The sequence below is a fragment of the Stenella coeruleoalba genome, assembly GCF_951394435.1.
Source record: "Stenella coeruleoalba genome assembly, chromosome: 16".
Lineage (NCBI taxonomy): Eukaryota > Metazoa > Chordata > Mammalia > Artiodactyla > Delphinidae > Stenella > Stenella coeruleoalba.
Window position 1 is genome coordinate 29,958,419 of NC_137162.1, and position 18,585 is coordinate 29,977,003.

The 18,585-nt window shown below is 49.9% G+C and overlaps 1 pseudogene across 1 annotated transcript; it reads right to left on the reverse strand.

Annotated features, from left to right (window-relative positions):
- Nucleotides 1-15,637: 15,637 nt before the first annotated feature.
- On the reverse strand, nt 15,638-18,107 carry LOC307175393 (non-selective voltage-gated ion channel VDAC1-like; annotated as a pseudogene). Its single transcript has one exon. The product of its transcript is annotated as a non-selective voltage-gated ion channel VDAC1-like (transcript).
- Between the last annotated feature and the right edge of the window lie 478 nt (nt 18,108-18,585).

An 18,585-nucleotide genomic window follows, 5' to 3' on the forward strand; every position in this document is an offset into this window, starting at 1 on the left:
CTCAGTGGCAGGAACCCTTTCCTCCCAGTGAAAGCTCTGCAGTTGGGCAGCATTTTTCTAATGAAAGGAGCGGGCTGCCACCCTAACAGCATAAGCCTATCTTAAGCCAAGCCCAGGAGCCTCTACAAGCGTGATGGCCTCATTATAGAGGCTGGGCTCAGGCGTTAGAGGGGAAGAAGCCATCTGGTGCCAGTGTGGAGTGATGGCTGCGTGCACAGGCTCTGTGGTCAGAGACTGGATTCCAGTCCCAGTGTCCTGGCTGGTGGAAAGAGCACTGGATGAGCAGTCAGGAAGCCCAGCTTTGAGTCCCAGCTCAGTGTCCTCCAGCTGTGTGACACTTGACAGCTCACAGTCCTTCTAGGGACCTCGGGCTCTTCGTCATTTAAACGAGGAGGGAGGGCCTCATGACCCTAAGGGCTCTCCTAGGCCTGACACCTGAGATATGTAAATTCTCCTGTCTTACAGCTACTCATGTATGTCTAGATTTCTCTCCCTCATTAGAGTCATTTTACACACAAAGCCAAGGGAAATTGGAATCTGGAAGAGGTTTCTGTGAAACTGAAGTCACTGTCAGAAGAATACCCCCAACACAATGAGCAGGGATTCCCTCAGGGGTAACTCATCAGGGGCCCTGTGGTCGGGCAGAAAGAGAAAGCTGGAAGGACCGGGGGAGGTGGCCCCCTCTGCCTCTGTGACCCCAGTTCTGCACTGAGATCCACAGCCAGACAGAAGCCTGGCCCAGTGGAGTGACCAAGTGACCATGGTACCTTCCTCCCAGGCTTGGACTCAGCCCAGTAATATAGAAGGAGGGGGATGCACAAGGGCAGGAGGTTTTGCAAACGCCTCAGAATGGGGTTCCAGCTGGATGTGAGGACTGCAGCTGGAGCCCTGCTCCCAGGATCTAAATCAGGCCATGAAGGCTCCTGGACTCCCAGGCACTGGGCTGCTTGCGGAACCAGGGAAATTCCTCTGAAATGAGCCATCCACCCACCCCCATGCTCACTGAGTTTCCTGGAAGAGAGGAAGCCCCAGAGCAAATGGAGGGGGCTGTGTTTTGAAATAAGTGGGGAAGCCTGCAGAGAGGGATGAGGCTGTCAGCTAGAAGCCTGCAGGTTCCGGGCTCCTGTTGAAGAAACAGGAAGGACTGGAGGAAATGTCTTTCCAAAGAAGCAAGGCAAGCTCGGAGGCCCCAGTCATGGGCTGGCCATACCCCACAGGGGAAGGTTACCCCACCCCACCCTCCATGCTCCAGAGATGATAATATAAAAATGACATGTATTAACGGGCACCAGTTGTGAGCTAGATGCTGGGATACAGCAGGGCACAAAACAGACAAAAAGCCCTGCCCTCATAAGGCGTATATTCTAATGGGTGACAAACAATAAACAATAAAAATACATAGTATGTTAGAAGGTGATAAATACAGAGAAGGGATATAAAGGAGGGAAGGGAGATGAGGAGTGCTGGCGTGGGTGAGGGGAGACAGTCTGTGATTTCAGACAGCTTAGCCAAAGACCTCACTGAGGAGGTGACACTTGAGTAAAGACATAAAGGAGGCTAGGGAGTGAGCCCTGTGGAAACCTGAGGAGAAGCATTCCAGTAAAAAGAAGCAGCAAGTGCAAAGGCCCTGGGGCAGGAGTAACTTGATACATTCAAGGCATAGCAAAGAGGCCAGTTTGGCTCAAGCAGAGTGACGGACATGTGTGGAGACAGGTTAGGGGAAGGTCAGGTCATGTAGGGGCTGGAAGACTAGTACAAGGGCTGTGGCTTTGGGGGAGTCCCTGAGTCTTGTGAGTAGAGGAGGAACATCATCTGCCAAGTTTTAACAGCATTACTCTTGCTGCTGTGTTAAGAATAGACCAAAGGGGGGCTTCCCTGGTGGCGCAGTGGTTGAGAATCTGCCTGCCAATGCAGGGGACACGGGTTCGAGCCCTGGTCTGGGAAGATCCCACATGCCACAGAGCAACTAGGCCCGTGAGCCACAACTACTGAGCCTGCGCGTCTGGAGCCTGTGCTCTGCAACAAGAGAGGCCGCGAGAGTGAGAGCCCGTGCACCGCGATGAAGAGTGGCTCCCGCTCGCCGCAACTAGAAGAAGCCCTCGCACAGAAACGAAGACCCAACACACCCAAAAATAAATAAATTAATTAATTAAAAAAAAAAAAAAAGAATAGACCAAAGGGGAACTAGGAAGCCCAGTTATTATTATTACCATCATCGTCATCAACAACAACCACCACAAGAGTAACACCAGTTACTGAACCTGTGTCAGGCCCAGTACCACCCATTTTATTTTCATTATCTAGTTAAAATCTCACAACAACCCTGTACCAAGAGAAGGCCTTAATTTTCCCATTTTACATCTGAGGAGACAGGCTCAGCCAAAGTCAGAAAGTCACACAGACACATGCCCTCCCCAGTCTGGCCCCGCTCACCTGTCCAGCCCTGTCTCTCAGAGCCCCACTTCTTACCTACCCCCGTCTCCAGCCCCATAGAGCTGCTCCCAGTTTCCCCAACTCCACACACCCTTCCAGGCCTCTGAGCCTCTTGCCTATGCTCTACCAGCTGCCTAGAACTCTCTCTTTTTTTTTTTATAAATGTATTTATTTTTGGCTGTGTTGGGTCTTTGTTGCTGAGCACAGGCTTTCTCTAGTTGTGGCGAGCAGGGGCTATTCTTTGTTGTGGTGCGCAGGCTTCTCATTGCGGTGGCTTCTCTTGCTGCAGAGCATGGGCTCTAGGAGCATGGGCTTCAGTAGTTGTGGCACGTGGGCTCAGTAGTTGTGGCTCTCAGGCTCTAGAGTGCAGGCTCAGTAGTTGTGGCGCACAGGCTTAGTTGCTCCACAGCATGTATATGGGATCTTCCCAGACCAGGGCTCGAACCCATGGCCCCTGCATTGGCAGGCAGATTCTTAACCACTGCGCCACCGGAACTCTATTTTCCCACTCCTAACAGCCACGCAAATTCCACCTCATGCTCTGAGAGACAGCTGCAGCCCCACCTCCCTGATTGCCTCCAGCACAGAGGTCATGCCCTCCTCCCCGATTGCCTCCAGCACAGAGGTCATGCCCTCCTCCCCAGAAATACCAGGTGTTGCAAAAATCCTGCAGCTGGCCTCCCAGGCACCATGTGAGCTCAAGGCCAGGGACCAGCGCGCCTTCGCCTCCATTTCCCCAGCAATCAGTCCTGCAACGGAGCAGGCCTCAGTTTCAAACCCTGCAGACATTGTATTGGGTTATCCTAGGATATTTCGAATTTATCTAGGGAAGTTTTATTCTAAATCACATTTCCTTCATGCATGTTAGCTTACATGCTCGTACCCTGACCTTGGGTAGATACTGGCAGAATCTTGGGCTGATGGGTGCATCACGCTTTAGGAGAATGACGCTCCCTCAGAAGAGGAGGCGCACGATGTGTGCTTTAGAATCAGCGGGACCCGAGTTCAAATCCTGCTCTGCCTCTCACCAGCTGTGTATCCGTGAGCACATCATTTAATCTGGGCCTTGCTATTGTCATCTGCAAACGGTGGCAAACAGTATCTTCTTGTATGGGTTGTGTGAGAGCTGGAAACAGTGCAATGCAATGCCTGGCCCTAGGCGTGCCCTCTGGAGATGAACGAATGCCTCCTTGCCACCCCATCCCTAATCCAGGTCTGTTCAGAAGCGTCCTGCACATTCATACTTGGCCACTGTGCTCTTGGGAGGCCTCATACTCTTAGGGACTTTCACAGTAATTAGCTGGGAATCCCCCTTCTGGCCGTAGGTCGAGCTCTGAGGTGCAGCCTATGGCTTCCCCAGCCCTGGTCCCTCATCTCAGAGCCCCTACCAGGCATGGCCCCCAAGTCTGTCCCCACTGCCTGAGCACACCTACATATTCACCCCTTCCCTCCCCACCAACTGTCCTGACTCTGTTCCTGCAAGGCCTTCCTGCCTGATCGGCCGAGCCAGTCACACTTCCAGCAGACCCTGGGAAATTAAAAAGGGGAGGCAGGAATCCTTTGGGAAGGAAGAAGGAGGAGAGACTCCACAGCAACAAAACAGGTCAGAACAACGTTTGATGCCAGAAACTAGACAAATACCCAGCTCCTGGTCTTTTGAGGTATTACAACACATCAGATCAGGGAGGACTTGAAAGTCCAACCCCCTCACTTTACAAATGAGAGACCCAGAGAGGATAAGGGACAAGCTCAAAGTCACACAGCAAGTGACGGGGTGTAAGGAGTCTGATCAGGGCTGTGGACTTGCCTGTAGCCACGTTCTTCCTAATGCACCAGGCTCCCCCTTGTCAGGGGCTGGGTTTGCACTGGACTAGCTGACAGAGCAGTGTCTTGTTGAAGGCCCTCTGTTCTGTTTCCCTCAATAGATCCCAAAACCTTTTTGGCACTTTAATCCCCAAAAGCATGATGCCGGACATTTGTTTCTTCAATGGCCTCCAAGGGGGCCGAGTCCATCGATTAAGACCACATTCACGGTCTCCTGAGGTTGCTGCTTGACCTTCCTCTACTGTCACTGTGTCAGTAGTTGCAAAGTGCTCAAAACCTACACGGCACGATACATTTAGGGTAAGGGGGCTGGGATATATTTAGCCCCAACCTTCTGAGGTCAGCACCATAGCATCACAGAACTGTAGGGCCCACATGGGGACGACATAGCTCAGAGACTCCTAGCCGCCACCCCTGGGAGTCCCACTCAGTAGGGGCGACGGTGGGAGGGGGGACTGGGGATCTGTATTATTAACAAACTCCTTCAGGGATCCAGATTCCCTGCCACACTGGGAACTACTGAACTACAGCCCTTCACTCCGTGGGGAATCCGTCCCTCCACACCCTTACATTAGAGCATTCATTCAGGGACAGGGAGCTCACTACCTCACAAGTTAGAAAGGTTCTTGCAGTAAGAGCACAGGATACGCCGAGCTGACATGAGCCTTCCAGGTCCTAGCTGGCCTTCTGTGGTGACACAAGTCAAATGTCTCTTCTCCCTCAGGGACAATAATCAGGCTCTATCTGAGCACACCCTTCAGCCCCTGCTTCCCCCCAACCCAGGTGGCTGTCCTTGGGTTGAAGGCTCCCAGTGTCCACCTGCCCTGACTAGCGAGAGATTCTCCTTGTCCAGCACACGGAGCTCCAGGTGTGGGTTACTGCACCTCCTCTTGCCCCCCAGTCCCCCTCACACTCATCTTGTGATGCAGGAATGTCTAGCCACTCATCCACACCTACAATGTGCCAGACACAGAATCAAAGCTGGAACTGCTGGACAGGACCTTAGCACTCGCCTAGCTCAACCCTCTCATTTTACCAGACTCAGAGAGGGGGAGTGACCTGTCCTGGGTCACCCAGCGAGTTTAGCCCATACTGGCTCAATTTGTCCATCCAGAAATTCCCCAGTGCACCTCACAGAAGGCAGGGGTGCTAACCACATCATAGCTGAGCAGAAGACTCCTTGGGGCCTCAGAACTGCTGCAAGGTCAATCTCCAGAAGTTGACAATCCCCTCCCCCAGCATCCTTGGCCCTGGCTCCCGACAACAGTGGGGCTGCTCTACCCCGACATCTAGGAAGCCCTGGGGCCCTCAGTGCCTGCCACCTGCTCACAGAGTGTTGGGGGCACAGGGGCGGACAGCCCACATCCCTCCTCCCCACCAGGTTATTTATAAAGTGTTCTGGGATGAGTCAGGCACACAGCTGCCCAGCACCGGCAGAGACCGTTCCCTCAGAAATGCTATAAACGAACCTGGGCTCTGGAATCCCACGCCGACCCTTAATAGCGCCTCACAGGAACGTCGAGGCAGGAAGCTGGGACCAGCAGGGGTCTGTGGGGCTGTCCTGATGCCCCCATTAGTGGTCTGAGCCTCGAGCAGGAACATGAGCCCTGGCAGGCTAGTCTTGTGGGGACAGATGGAGGAACCCCAGGCAGGGGAAGAAGGGCCTTGGCCAGACACCCTCCCTGCACAGATCACATGCCCCTTTCCAGCCAGTGAGCCCCCCTGCACCTTCCCAAACCAGACTGACAGACAGACAAACCCAAGAAGACTGCTCCCACCCCCGTGCCCCCCAGGCACTGGCTCTCCCACCTCCATTCCTGTGTGTAAGGCTCTCCACCTCCGCCAACAGACCAGCTATTTTTAACTCTGGAAAGGGAGCCGGAGCCTCCAACACCCTCCTTGCTTCCTGCTCCTGGCAGCACTCTAATTACTTCCTCAGCGGGGTGCTGCCTGCCATGGGGACCCTGGCCGGGGCACCATAAATAATTGCCCCTCCCTTACACCCAGCTCCCCACGAGGCCGACCCAGGTGCCCACGCAGGGAGCGTGACCAGCCAGGGCCTGACCCCCGAGCAGATGCACGTCCTTTTATGAGGCTGAGCTGGGGGCACAGGGGGCCTTTGGAACCCCCCCTCTTCTCTGCAGCCTCGGCCACAGTCCTGGAGGGGCCACTGTGTGTCTGGCACACTCCGAGGGAGTAGGGGTGGCAACAGATGAATAAGCGCTGTCCACCCTCGAGGGAGGCAAACACTTAAACAACTTATTATGCAAGAGAGAGGAATGAAATAAGTGCTAAATTAAGATACAAGCTGTGCCCAGGGCCTTCAGGCCCTCAATCCTTCTTCCCTACTTTATTTTTCTATTATAAAGCAATTCACATTCCTTTTGGAAAAAAAAAAATTGTAAATGCAGATAACAAAAGGAAATTTATAATACATTCATTATCCAGCCACCCAAGGACACAGCCTTGTGCACGCCTGAGGGCCAGACTTTTTTTAAACAGGGCAAGGTCAGACCTCAGATCTGAGGGTCCCAGGGACCCTCAGCCTGGTTCCAAGACAGTCACTGGAACAATTAAAATTTACAAGAAATGAACAGAAAGATTTCAAAGCAAGATAATACAGAGAGTAGTACATGTTTATGTAAAAAAGAAAATTCAAAAACTACATAAATGCCTTGAAAACTTTTGGAAGGATACAAACCAAAGGGTTAACACTGGTCAGCCACAGGCACAGGAGTAGGATAGGGGGTGGGGAACAGATTAAAAAACTTTTTTCTTCTAGAAATTTCTTTATTTGAATTGTTATAATAATCACATATTTTTATTAAAATTTTTTTATAATTTTAACTCCTTGAAAACTTTTTAAAATTGCTCAATAAATAATTTCCAAATGTTCTATAGTGTTGTATCATCTCTGCACTTAGAATAACATAATCTTAACACCAAAGGGAGGTGCAACTGCTGTGGAAAACAGTCTGGCAGTTTCTCAAAAGTTAAACATAGAGTTACCATGTGACCCAGCAATTCCACTCCTAGGTATGTGCTCAAAATAATTTAGAACAGGTATTCAAGCAAATACTTGTTCACGAATGTTCATAACAGTACAATCCCCAATAGCCAAAATGTGGAAACAACCCAAACGTCATTAACGGACAAACTGGTCTACCAGTACCAGTACAATTCAGCCATAAAAGGGATTAAGTACTGATTCACTCGACGACTTTATGTTGTAATGTTAAAACATTATGTTAAGTGAAAGGAGCCAGACATAAAAAGGTCACATATTGTATGATTCTTTTTGTATGAAATAACTAGGACAGGCAAATCCACAGAGAGGGAGAGCAGATTTGTGGTTGCAGGGGATGTGGAGACGAAGGGGATGGGAAGTGATTGCTGAAGGTACAGGGGTGCTTTCAGGGTGATGAAAAAGTTGTGAAACAGAAAAGTGGCAGCTGCACAACACTAAATGCACTAAATGCCACTGAACTGTGTGCTTTGAATTGGTTGATCGTGTTATGAATTTCTCCTCGATTAAAAAAAAAAAAAGACCGGGCTTCCCTGGTGGCACAGTGGTTGAGAGTCCGCCTGCCGATGCAGGGGACACGGGTTCGTGCCCCGGTCCTGGAAGATCCCACATGCCGCGGCCATGGCTCATGCGCCCAGCCGCTCCGCGGCATGTGGGATCTTCCCAGACCGGGGCACGAACCTGTGTCCCGTGCATCGGCAGGCGGACTCTCAACCACTGCGCCACCAGGGAAGCCCCTTACTTTTCTTTTTAGCCAAGCATCTGCTGGGGTTACCAAAGTTTCTGGGGTCCATGGAACTAAGACTCAGTCCGGGTCTGTCTCTCCTGCAGCTGAGGAAAGCCCCTTGTTACCATAGATTCCAGTAACTACCGTAGATTCAGGTCTAAGAAGTGCTGGTCCAGGCACCTTTTTTTAAAAAATTAATTAATTTATTTTATTTATTTATTTTTGGCTGCGTTGGGTCTTCATTGCTGAGCACGGGCTTTCTCTAGTTGCAGTGAGCGGGAGCCACTCTTCATTGCAGTGCGTGGGCTTCTCATTGTGGTGGCTTCTCTTGTTGCGGAGCACGGGCTCTAGGCATGCGGGCTCAGTAGTTGTGGCTCGCGGGCTCTAGAGCGCAGGCTCAGTAGTTGTGGCGCACAGGCTTAGTTGCTCCGCGGCATGTGGGATCTTCCCAGACCAGAGCTCGAACCCGTGTCCCCTGCATTGGCAGGTGGATTCTTAACCACTGCGCCACCAGGGAAGCCCTCCAGGCACCACTGCACTGATGTTTCTGGGCCCCAGCTACTCCTGCCTGCCCTGCACCGCCCACCTCGGAGCTGCTGTGTGGTATTTCCTTTTTTCCCTTGAGAACCAAATAGTTCCAACACAGCTGCTGGGCTCTTTATAAGGATTCAGGTAGTCCAATTTCTAATAATTAAGGTCCAGTTACACCCGTATCATGTTTTACAGTGTACAAGGCATTTTCCCAGATATTACCCCACTTGGTTCTTACCAAAATCCAATGAGGCAAGGATCACCGTTTCCTAGATTATAGATGTAGCTTAGATATAGATATACAAATACAGATCACCCAGGTAATATTCTTTGCTCTGAAGTCTACTTTGTCTGATATTAACATAGCCATTCCAGCTTTCTTTCCACTAGTGTCAGCATGGTATATCTTTCCCCATCCTTTTCCATTGCACATATTTATGTCTTTATATTTAAAGTGTGTTTCTTGGAAACAATCAGCAAAGTGAAAATGCAACCCATGGGGTGGGAGAAAATATTTGTAAACCATATATCTGATAAGAGGTGAATTTCCAAAATATATGATAATGTCTACATTTAATGTGATTATGGTTAGGCTTGAGTCTGCCATCTTGCTTTGTTTTCTATTTTTTATTCCCTTTTTCCACCTTCTTTTGGATTGGATATTTTTGATGATTCTGTTTTATCTCCTTCACTAGCTGACTAACTCTAACCTTCTACTATCTGAGTGGTTGCTTTATCGTTTATAAGATACATCTTGACCTTATCACAGTCTAACTTCAAGTGATATCATACCACTGCACATGGAGCATAAGAACCTTACAACAGTATATTTCCATCTCTGCCCTCCTGGCCTCCTTCCCCTCCCCTGTGCCATGACATAGCAACTCTCACAAGGAAGTAAACAGAGAATCACTGAGCTCTCTGGGGTCACTGAACTTTGCGGCCTGATGTCGAGCGTCTTGAAAACCATTGTTTCATGTATTTGGTCTGTTTGTTTTTTTGTTTCAGGTGGAAGGGTAAATCCAATCCCTGTTACTCCATCTTAGATGGAAGCAAACTCCTCAGTATATTTATGAGGACACCAGGACTCAGGGCTAAGCCCCTTGCCCAAGGCAAGGTAGCCACTAAGTGGCCAGGTGGGACTCCAGCCAGATCTCTAGACACCAGGCCTGGTGTTCTCCTCCCTGCTTCATTGCTTCTGCAGGAACCACCCTGAGAAAGCAGAAAGAGTTAACGGCAGAAGACAGCAGACTTTGCCACCACTGCAAAAAAGCTGCTCACAGCATTGTCATCAGCTTTAGAAGCCAGAGTGATGATTATTTTGCAGAAAGTTACCCATTAAATAGCAACTTTCAGCATCTTTCAAGCCTCACCTTAAATGCTCGCTCTGCATCTTCAGAAGCCTCTGTGGCACAGTTTTTGTGTGTTTACTGTCTGTCTGCCAAGGATGCTGGGAGAAGTTCCCCACAATATGATGTGTCTGATTGAGCTGTCTCCCCCACTACCCTTCCGTAAGTATTTTCTGGTTGAATCCAATAACCTAACTGGTGGAATTACAGCAACTCTGGTATGTGCCTGCGTGCATGTGTGAATGCATGCATGTGTATGTGTGTATGTGTGTGTGTGTGTGTGTTGATTTTGAGGCAAGAAGCGGGGGGTCCCCTCTTTTTATCACACTACTTGACTTGCTTTAGGTCCAGGGACCTATTTAGCTTAAAGGTGAGGGACTGAGAGAGAAGAAACTTTCCTTAAAATCACTTGGGGCACCTAGCTTAGACAAGACTCTGCCCAGACTCTGATCGGAGAGAAGAAGCCAGAAGAGCCTTCACTCCTCCCCACCCTCTGTCCTGCGGCAGAGAGGAGCTGGGGGCTCAGTTCTTTGCCAAGCCTCCTCCCCATGCCCCCAGCCGACCCCAGAAATGCTTTGTTTAAGAAACGAGTCTGGGGGCTTCCCTGGTGGCGCAGTGGTTGAGAGTCCGCCTGCTGATGCAGGGGATACGGGTTCGTGCCCCGGTCCGGGAAGATCCCACATGCTGCGGAGCTGCTAGGCCCGTGAGCCATGGCCGCTGAGCCTGCGCGTCTGGAGCCTGTGCTCCGCAACAGGAGAGGCCACAACAGTGAGAGGCCGGCGTACCGCAAAAAAAAAAAAAAAGAAATGAGTCTGAAAGCAGCAGCACTGACTTCCATTCCCGCCGGCTGCCGGTCACATATCCATTTCATTCGAGGCACTGCCATCCCACAGCGGTGGGACCCGGACGAGTGGTTAACATGGCCAAGAGTCAGGTTCCTCACCTGTAAACTGAGCCTGAGAATATCCACCTCCCAGGGCTGGTTGTTAAATAAAAACACGATGTGTCTGGCACAGACTGGGAACTGGGCTTTCTTTCCACTCTCCTCATGTCCCGTCTGCTTTGTTCTAAGTGTTCTTGTACTACCCTTAGAAGTCTGTGTCGAGACTGGTGGTCTGTTGCTCACAATGAAAACCCATGAAAGGAAAACCAGTGAACAGCACCCACCCTGCACGGTCTAGATCAGAGGTTCTCACGCTTCACTGCGCACTAGAATCCCCTGGGGAGCTTCTAAAAACCCCAAGAGCAGGCTGCACCCCAAATCAATTAAATCAGAATCTCTGAGGATGGGGATCAGACATCAGGATGTTGTAAAGCTCGCAGGGGTTTCCAACGTACAGCCAAGGTTGAGAATGCATGGTCTTGTCCGAGAGACAAGAATGCTCTCGATGTCCTGCTCTCCCATCCTTTGCCTGCGATCCGAGCACATCTCAGGGGCTCCCTGAGGTGCAGTGACCAGGAGTGCAGGAAAGGGACTAGGGGAAGGTGAGGGAGACAACATTTAAGGAGGCTCTCACTCTTAGGTCCCTGCAAGAGTGGGGTGACCACCTCTCGCATTTCGTCTCCTAGACACCACACCCTTAGGGAGGCACCACCCTCCACTTGCAAGATCCAGAGAACAAGGCCTCCTTATTCACTTCCTGCAGCCTAGCCCCACCCCGGCCACCCCAGCCTACACCTCCCCACCCCGCAGTTGAAGGCGCCAAAGGAAAAGTAATCCAAGGGCCCTGTCCTGCCTCCCCAGCTCAGGAAAGCATCTCTCTTTGAACAAATCGCCAAATCCTCCTCCTTCCCTGCCCAGGGCCATGGTTCCAGTCCCCTGGCCAGAGCCCAGCAACTGTCAGGCCACCTGGCCGAGAAGGTGAAGGGGAGACAAGGTGGCCCTTACCTGCCAGCCAGCCACTGTCCCTCTCCCTAGAGTAGGCTCCCTGCCCAGCTGACAGTTCAAAGATTCAGGGAAATGACAAGGCTTGGCAAAATCAAGCATGACCTTTCTTCCAGGTGCAGGGGCAGGGGCAGGGGCAGGAAGGCTGGGGAAGACACTTCTCATGCCCTTAGCCTGGTGAGGGCCTCAGCTGTGCCGAGAAGGGGTAGAGGTGTTCAGACTAACACTCCATCAGGTGGCTGGAAGGTGGAGTGGGGTCCCCAGCTGTGCCCTGGAAAACATGATTTGTCTGGTCCCACTGCCCTATAAGCCCCAGCCTCCTCTTCCTTTTGGTTCTCAAATTTGGGCGACCTCAACAATTACCTGGAAACTTCCCTCCAGCTTCTGCTGCAGTAGGTCCACGTTTTGAACCTGCACCCTTAGGTAATTCTGATCCAGGTGTCCACACTTTAAGCACCACTTCCATGGGTCTTTGTGCCGTCAGCTCAGCATCTGATCTCCCACTCATCTCCCTGCCCCCCAGCACACACTGTAAATCCTCTCCCGGGAAAGGATCTGATGAAATCACTCACCCTGAGGAGTAGGATACAGAGAAGACTTGGAGGGGGACACGCGCTCCCAGGAGATCAAGACGCATTGCCCTCCTCTGTGAAGCCTGCACTAACTCCTCCTGTCGAAATTAGATGTCTACAGGAGCCAGGCAGGGAAGTGGTGAGAGAAGAGGACAAAAAGGCACAGTACCGTAGGGAGTGGTGGGGACTTCAGCACACTGGCGCCAGCATGCCCATCTGGGAGGGTGCAGAGGGGAGCAGCCACTTCCCAGCCCACCAGCTGTAGGTATGCAAACCATGGTTGCCAGATCTTCTGATTTGTTGAAAGAAGCCAGAAATCAGGTTTTCCAATTTTTAAACTATGGGGGCCGAAGCAAGCATGTCTGAGGGTCAAATCTGGATGGAAGTGGGCCAGCCGTTTGCAGCCTGGTCTAGACAGTGAGCTCCTTGGGTTGAGAGACCTTGTGTTCACCCCTGTGCCCTCGGTGCTAGCTCACTGCCCAGCATACCTAGGGGGTTCCCAGCAAATGCTGTTACAGGAGCAAATAAGTGAAGGCAAGATGGGACAGGCAGGTCAAAAGGGACTTCCTGCCCCATCACACCTAAGGTCAGCCGTGCTGGCCAGCAGGGGTGGGGCCTGTCTGAGAGCCCCTTCCCGGCTCCCTGGCAGAGGAATCCTGGGCTGATGTCTAATTCACTCACACCTGGTAATTCACTCACATCCAGCACCCCTGGATGTTCCATGAGCATCCCCTGTGGTGCAGACCTCTCTTGGGTCTCCAGTTTTATCCACTCCCCCGCTAAAGCCCCCCAGCCTCTCACACCTCCTGCAAGGACCTGGACCCAGCTTGTCCCCAGCTTGTCTTCACTTCAGGCCACTCCTCAGAAATCTTTGCCCAGGAGTTCCAGCCCCCAGCCCAGGCCCAGCTCCTCTGAGAGCAATGGCAAGAGCGGACAAAGCCTCACAGCTGCCCCTGGGAGAAGCAAGAGGGAGAAAAAGCCCAACCTGCGGGTCCCTGGAAGTATCCACATGTCCTGGACACCCCCTGACAGGGGAGGCATGTCTGAGGGCTCTGCCCATCGCAGCAGATGAAATCAGAATGTCAGGAGTGACGTGCCAGAAGGGAGGAGCTCTGCCCATCAGGAAGAGGGGCTGACGGGCTGCCTAAAACTGATCAGAAAAAGGAAAATAGAAGAGAAGGTATTGCAAGAACTATGTGAGATACAGGGTATATGGTGCCACTTCATAGGAAGTTCAAGAAGAGTTACTAAGTGATGTGAGGACAAGCTGCATTGATGAAGCAGCAGGTGGGGAGTAAGGCAGGGTGGGGTACTGATGGCGAGGGGACGAGGAAGCCTTCTGAAGTGATGGAAATGTTCTGTATCTTGCTCTGGATGGTACTTACACAGGTGTATACATACAGAAAAACACAAAACCTACATAGTACATTTAAAGATTTGTGGACTTTGGACTTCCCTGGTGGCGCAGTTAAGAATTAACGGTTAAGAATCCGCCTACCAATGCAGGCGACACGGGTTTGAGCCCTGGTCCGGGAAGATCCCACATGCCGCGAAGCAACTAAGCTCGTGCGCCACAACTACTGAGCCTGCGCTCTAGAGCCCATGAGCTGCAACTACTGAAGCCTGCGCGCCTGGAGCCCGTGCTCCGCAACAAGAGATGCCACCGCAAAATGAAAAACTTGCGTACCGCAACGAAGACCCAACACAGCTAAAAACATTAAAAATATATATAGGGCTTCCCTGGTGGCGCAGTGGTTGAGAGTCAGCCTGCCCATGCAGGGGACGCGGGTTTGTGCCCCGGTCCGGGAGGATCCCACATGCCGCGGCGTGGGCCGTGGCCCCTGGGCCTGCGTGTCCGGAGTTTGTGCTCCGTGGCGGGAGAGGCCACAGCAGCTGGAGGCCCGTGTACGGCAAAAAAAAAAAAAATATATATATATATATATATATATATATATATATAAAGGTTTGTGGACTTTACTGCATACAAATTTTACCTCAACAATAAAAGAAAAAAGCAATGGAAGAAAAGAGGGGAAAAGCCTCTCACAGATACCCACAAATCAAGAAGCTGGAGACTGGCACCAGCTCTTTGGGACAAGCTTAAAAAGAGGCAAGAAGGCCAACGAGGTGTAAGAACCTTGCTCCCAAATGAGCCATGGAACTGATTTCTAAGTTAGTCAGCCAGCAGGTGGCCAATTTCAAGTGCAAATACGTAATTGAAAATGTGCTCATGGTGAAGGCAAGAAGTGACTGCAGCTTTAGAGTACCACAGCCTTCTCCCTTTCAAGTCCTTTGGCCCAGTTCATCCTCACCGCAACCCTGTTGTCAGTTGTCCGAGTTCATCCTCACCACAACCCTGGGGGTGGCTGTTAGGTCTCAGACTTAGAGTGGAACAAACAGAGGCCCCGGGAATTTCAAGGACTTGCCCAAGGTCACATTGGCCATGCCAAGACTCAAATCTTGGCAGGAGTTACCAGGTCTGTGCCCTTGCTTCTGCACATGCCCCTCCTAGACCATGCTGCATTTGAAAGCAATGCAGACGTGTGGATTCTCTGTCTATAACAATAGCCAATTAGAGATAGTCACTGTACCCAAACTTAATTTGGGGAATAATTGTGTGGGAGAGCTAATTAATGATCAGCTTTTTCTTAAGAAAAATCTCTGTTCTCAAGAGTCAGCAGTCTTGAGATGTGTTGAGGTGAGAGCTATCTCTGTCTTGCTCAGGCCTGGCAAAGAGTGCAATTCTATGAGATTTGTTGAAAGAGGACATCTCTTCCCTTTGACAGATTTAATAACAAACCCCAATGGAGGTGTTCCATTCTTTCTCCTCAGACAGGCAGGGGGTGGACCAGACAGTTTGAGCCAGTAGGTTGATGGTGACACGGGAAATTAGAAAGACTGGAGGATACTGTTAGTGTTACCCTAAAGCCATCTGCCCCTTCTCCTCACCACAGACCCTGGTTTTTTTCTAGCCCCAGGAGATGAATCATGATTAGGCTAAAGCCAACACAGTAATTTCATTTGCTTTTCCTAGATTCTCACTTTCCCGGTTTCCTTTGTAGTCAGGATACCATTCTAGCCAATGAGACATAAAGACAAATCTGCTGAAAGGCTTCTTGCTTCCTGATTAAAGAGTTAGAAACTACCCCTTAATGGGAGAAACTACCCCTTCCTCCTCCTTCCTGCCAGGAATGTGCTTGTGTGAGGACATGATGGCTGGAGCTGTGGCAGCCATCTTGCCATCAAAAGGTAATAAGCTTAAGAAAAGCAAGCACAGTGAATATGGCTGAACAGAGAGATCAATAGCGCCTGGTCCTTGCTGACATTTTTGAGCTGCTCATCAACTCTGGATCAGACTTCATTTTTTTTTTAAGGTTTCAATATTTTATTCAAGTTTTATTTTAAGTGATGTTAATTACAGCATTTGAAGGGGAGGAACTAATTCCACACAAAATGGAAGACTCTAAAATGTACCCATTAAACTGCTAAAAAATAAACTGAGTGGCGAGAATACAAGAGAAGTTCAATTCAGATTCTGAGTGTTGTCACCATGTGATTACAGTCACACAGACTCCTCCCAGCTTGCACCTGGAGCTCTTAGAAGCTATTTCATACTCTGGTGCAAGGGCAAAAAAAACACAACATGAGAAAAAACACAATTAAGTCCTGAATTATTGGCTTCATCACATCCACCTTCTCCACCCCAAAATGGCACAGAAGAAACAGCTACCACACCCTGCAGACTACTTTTGGTGTAAAAGAGGTGACGGATTGGGGTGGGAAAAGTCCCTGCCTAAAAAAGTCCCTTTCAGATGAGTTTGTGTACACCATCCAACAGCCTCTCCTCAATCAGGATAGGAAACCAAGGTTCAATTCTCAGGAAGTCACAATTTCATTCATTTACTCAATACGAATTTACAAATTACAAAATGCCTGCAAATTATCAACTTCCACTTGCAGCCATTTCTAGGTAAAAAAGGAGCCTGACATCTCTAGAGGGGCCAGCAAGCTCCCCCTCAAGTCTACAGCTGAAAGGACCTTTTTTGAAATTGGGTTTCTTCTGTACCTCTGAAAGGGTAACACCCTACAGCTGAATCATCTTTAACCTGGAAGTCTAGCATGATATTTAGCGATACTTGCATCCCAGACATACAACATTAAAAGGTACACTAAATTCTGAAGGTAGCTATGCTGAAAAATAGTTTAATATTAAACGATTGTACAGTATTCATTTATGCTTGAAACTCCAGTCCTAGACCAAGCTTGTGGCCACCAGCGTTGACATTCTTGCCATCCAGCAGAGCTGACAGTGTCAGTTTGATACCTGGCTTTAGGGTCTGAGTACCCTAACCCTATGAGGCTGGAGTTGTTCACTTTAGCCAAGAAGCAGGCGTCAGGGTCGATCTGGAAATTGGCTGCTATTCTGAAGCGAGTGTTACTGTCTCCCGCTGTCCAGGCTAGATTAACAGCAGTCTCCAACTTCTTGTTCACCTTCTGATAAATGGAGCCACCAAACTCTGTCCCATCATTTATATTAGTGTGAAGCTGGAACTCATCGGTCTTGTAGCCAACTGCAAAATTGCTCTGGGTCACTCAAGACTTTGCAGTCTCAAAATTCATCTGGTAGCCAGCCAGCCAGCCCTCATAACCCAGCACCAGAGGACCCCGGATGGAAGGGCCGGCAATGTCGAAATCCACACCACAGCCCAGGTTGATATGTTCCCGCTTGTACCCTGTCTTGATTTTAGCATTTTTTTTTCCCAGTGTTTGGAGAGAAGGATGAATTGAAGGTCAGCTTCAGGCCACGTGCAAACTGATCTTCCACAGTAATCTCCATGCCTAGTGTGTTGTTAGTGTTCCATTTCTCCGTAAACATCAGACCATATTCAGTCCATCTGTACTTGGTTTCCAGACTGTCCGTCACTTTGGTGGTCTCGGTGTCGGCTGAACCTGAGCTTGTAAATTCCAGTCCATTCTCAGATTTTGTTTTCAAATCAAGTTTTGTTAAGCCAAACCCATAGCCCTTGGTGAAGACATCCCTGGCAGATTTGCCAAGATCAGCATACGTGAGAGGCACAGCCATCTTCTGCACCCCTCTTTGCAGGTTGCACACCTTGGCAAACGCTGTTTTCTGTCCTAATGGCCGGACATCTAGGAATCATGCTCCATGAGTTGTGAATCCTCCAGGAAGAAATCCAGACTTCATATTGAGATAATTCAGTGTCATAATGATTTAGCCACAGTCTGTTTAGGTCTTTTGTTACACGTAACCTATCTGACACAAAGGGCAGAGGCAGACAGACACCAGTTGCAGAATTCAAGTCACATGGATGAGACCTGATAAGAAGCAGGGGCAGGCCAGACAAGGACCTGGAAGGCAGCAAGAAGCAAAGCTCAATGGCATCACCAGGCCAAGGAACAATTTCTTGGCGTTTCCTGGGCTACGTGGCCTACCATCAACAGAAGCCTGAACCTGCTACACCGGCCCATGGCGTGATGGTACTCCAGGTGTCTCTCATCGGTGATTACCCAAAGCTAGTGCACGAAGAACTGTTGCCTTTCACAACCACAGAGTTACAGGGGTCTGGGGTTTTGACCTATTGTAACCTTGGACAGAGGAAAGAAGCTGACCTTCTCTCTTTTTAATTCAGTTCAAAACTAAAAAACAGCTAGACTCATTGCAACTGTAGTCCATGCATTAATTAATAGGGCAGCTATGGAAGTTCTTTGTATTCTTTCCTAATGGTTAGTTATTGTAAACTTTTTCTACTATAAATGACCTGTTAAAGTCAGGAAGTAAGCTGCAAAATCCACATGAATTGAAGATCAGACATGAGGCTTCAGATACATTTCTCACTGTGGCGGACTCAAACAGTGTTCACACTCCTCTGTTGTCAGGGGTATTCTGGGGGAGAAGTTGGAGGCTCACAGCAACCTGTGAGCCAGTTCATCAGCAGGGAGGCTTTATCCTCAGGGCAGCCAACTGGGGCAGGTCAGAAGGGATACCTCCAGATCTGCAAGACAGGAACTTCCCTGGTGGTCCAGTGGGTAAGAGTCTGTGCTCCCGATGCAGGGGGCCCGGGTTCAGTCCCTGGTCAGGGAACTAGATCCCACATGCACGCCACAACCAAGAACTGGTACAGCCCAAATAAATTAATTAATTAAAATTAAATTAAGAAAAAAAATTAATAGATCTGCAAGACAAAGGAGTCCAAATTCATGGCCAGAAAAAAGCCACA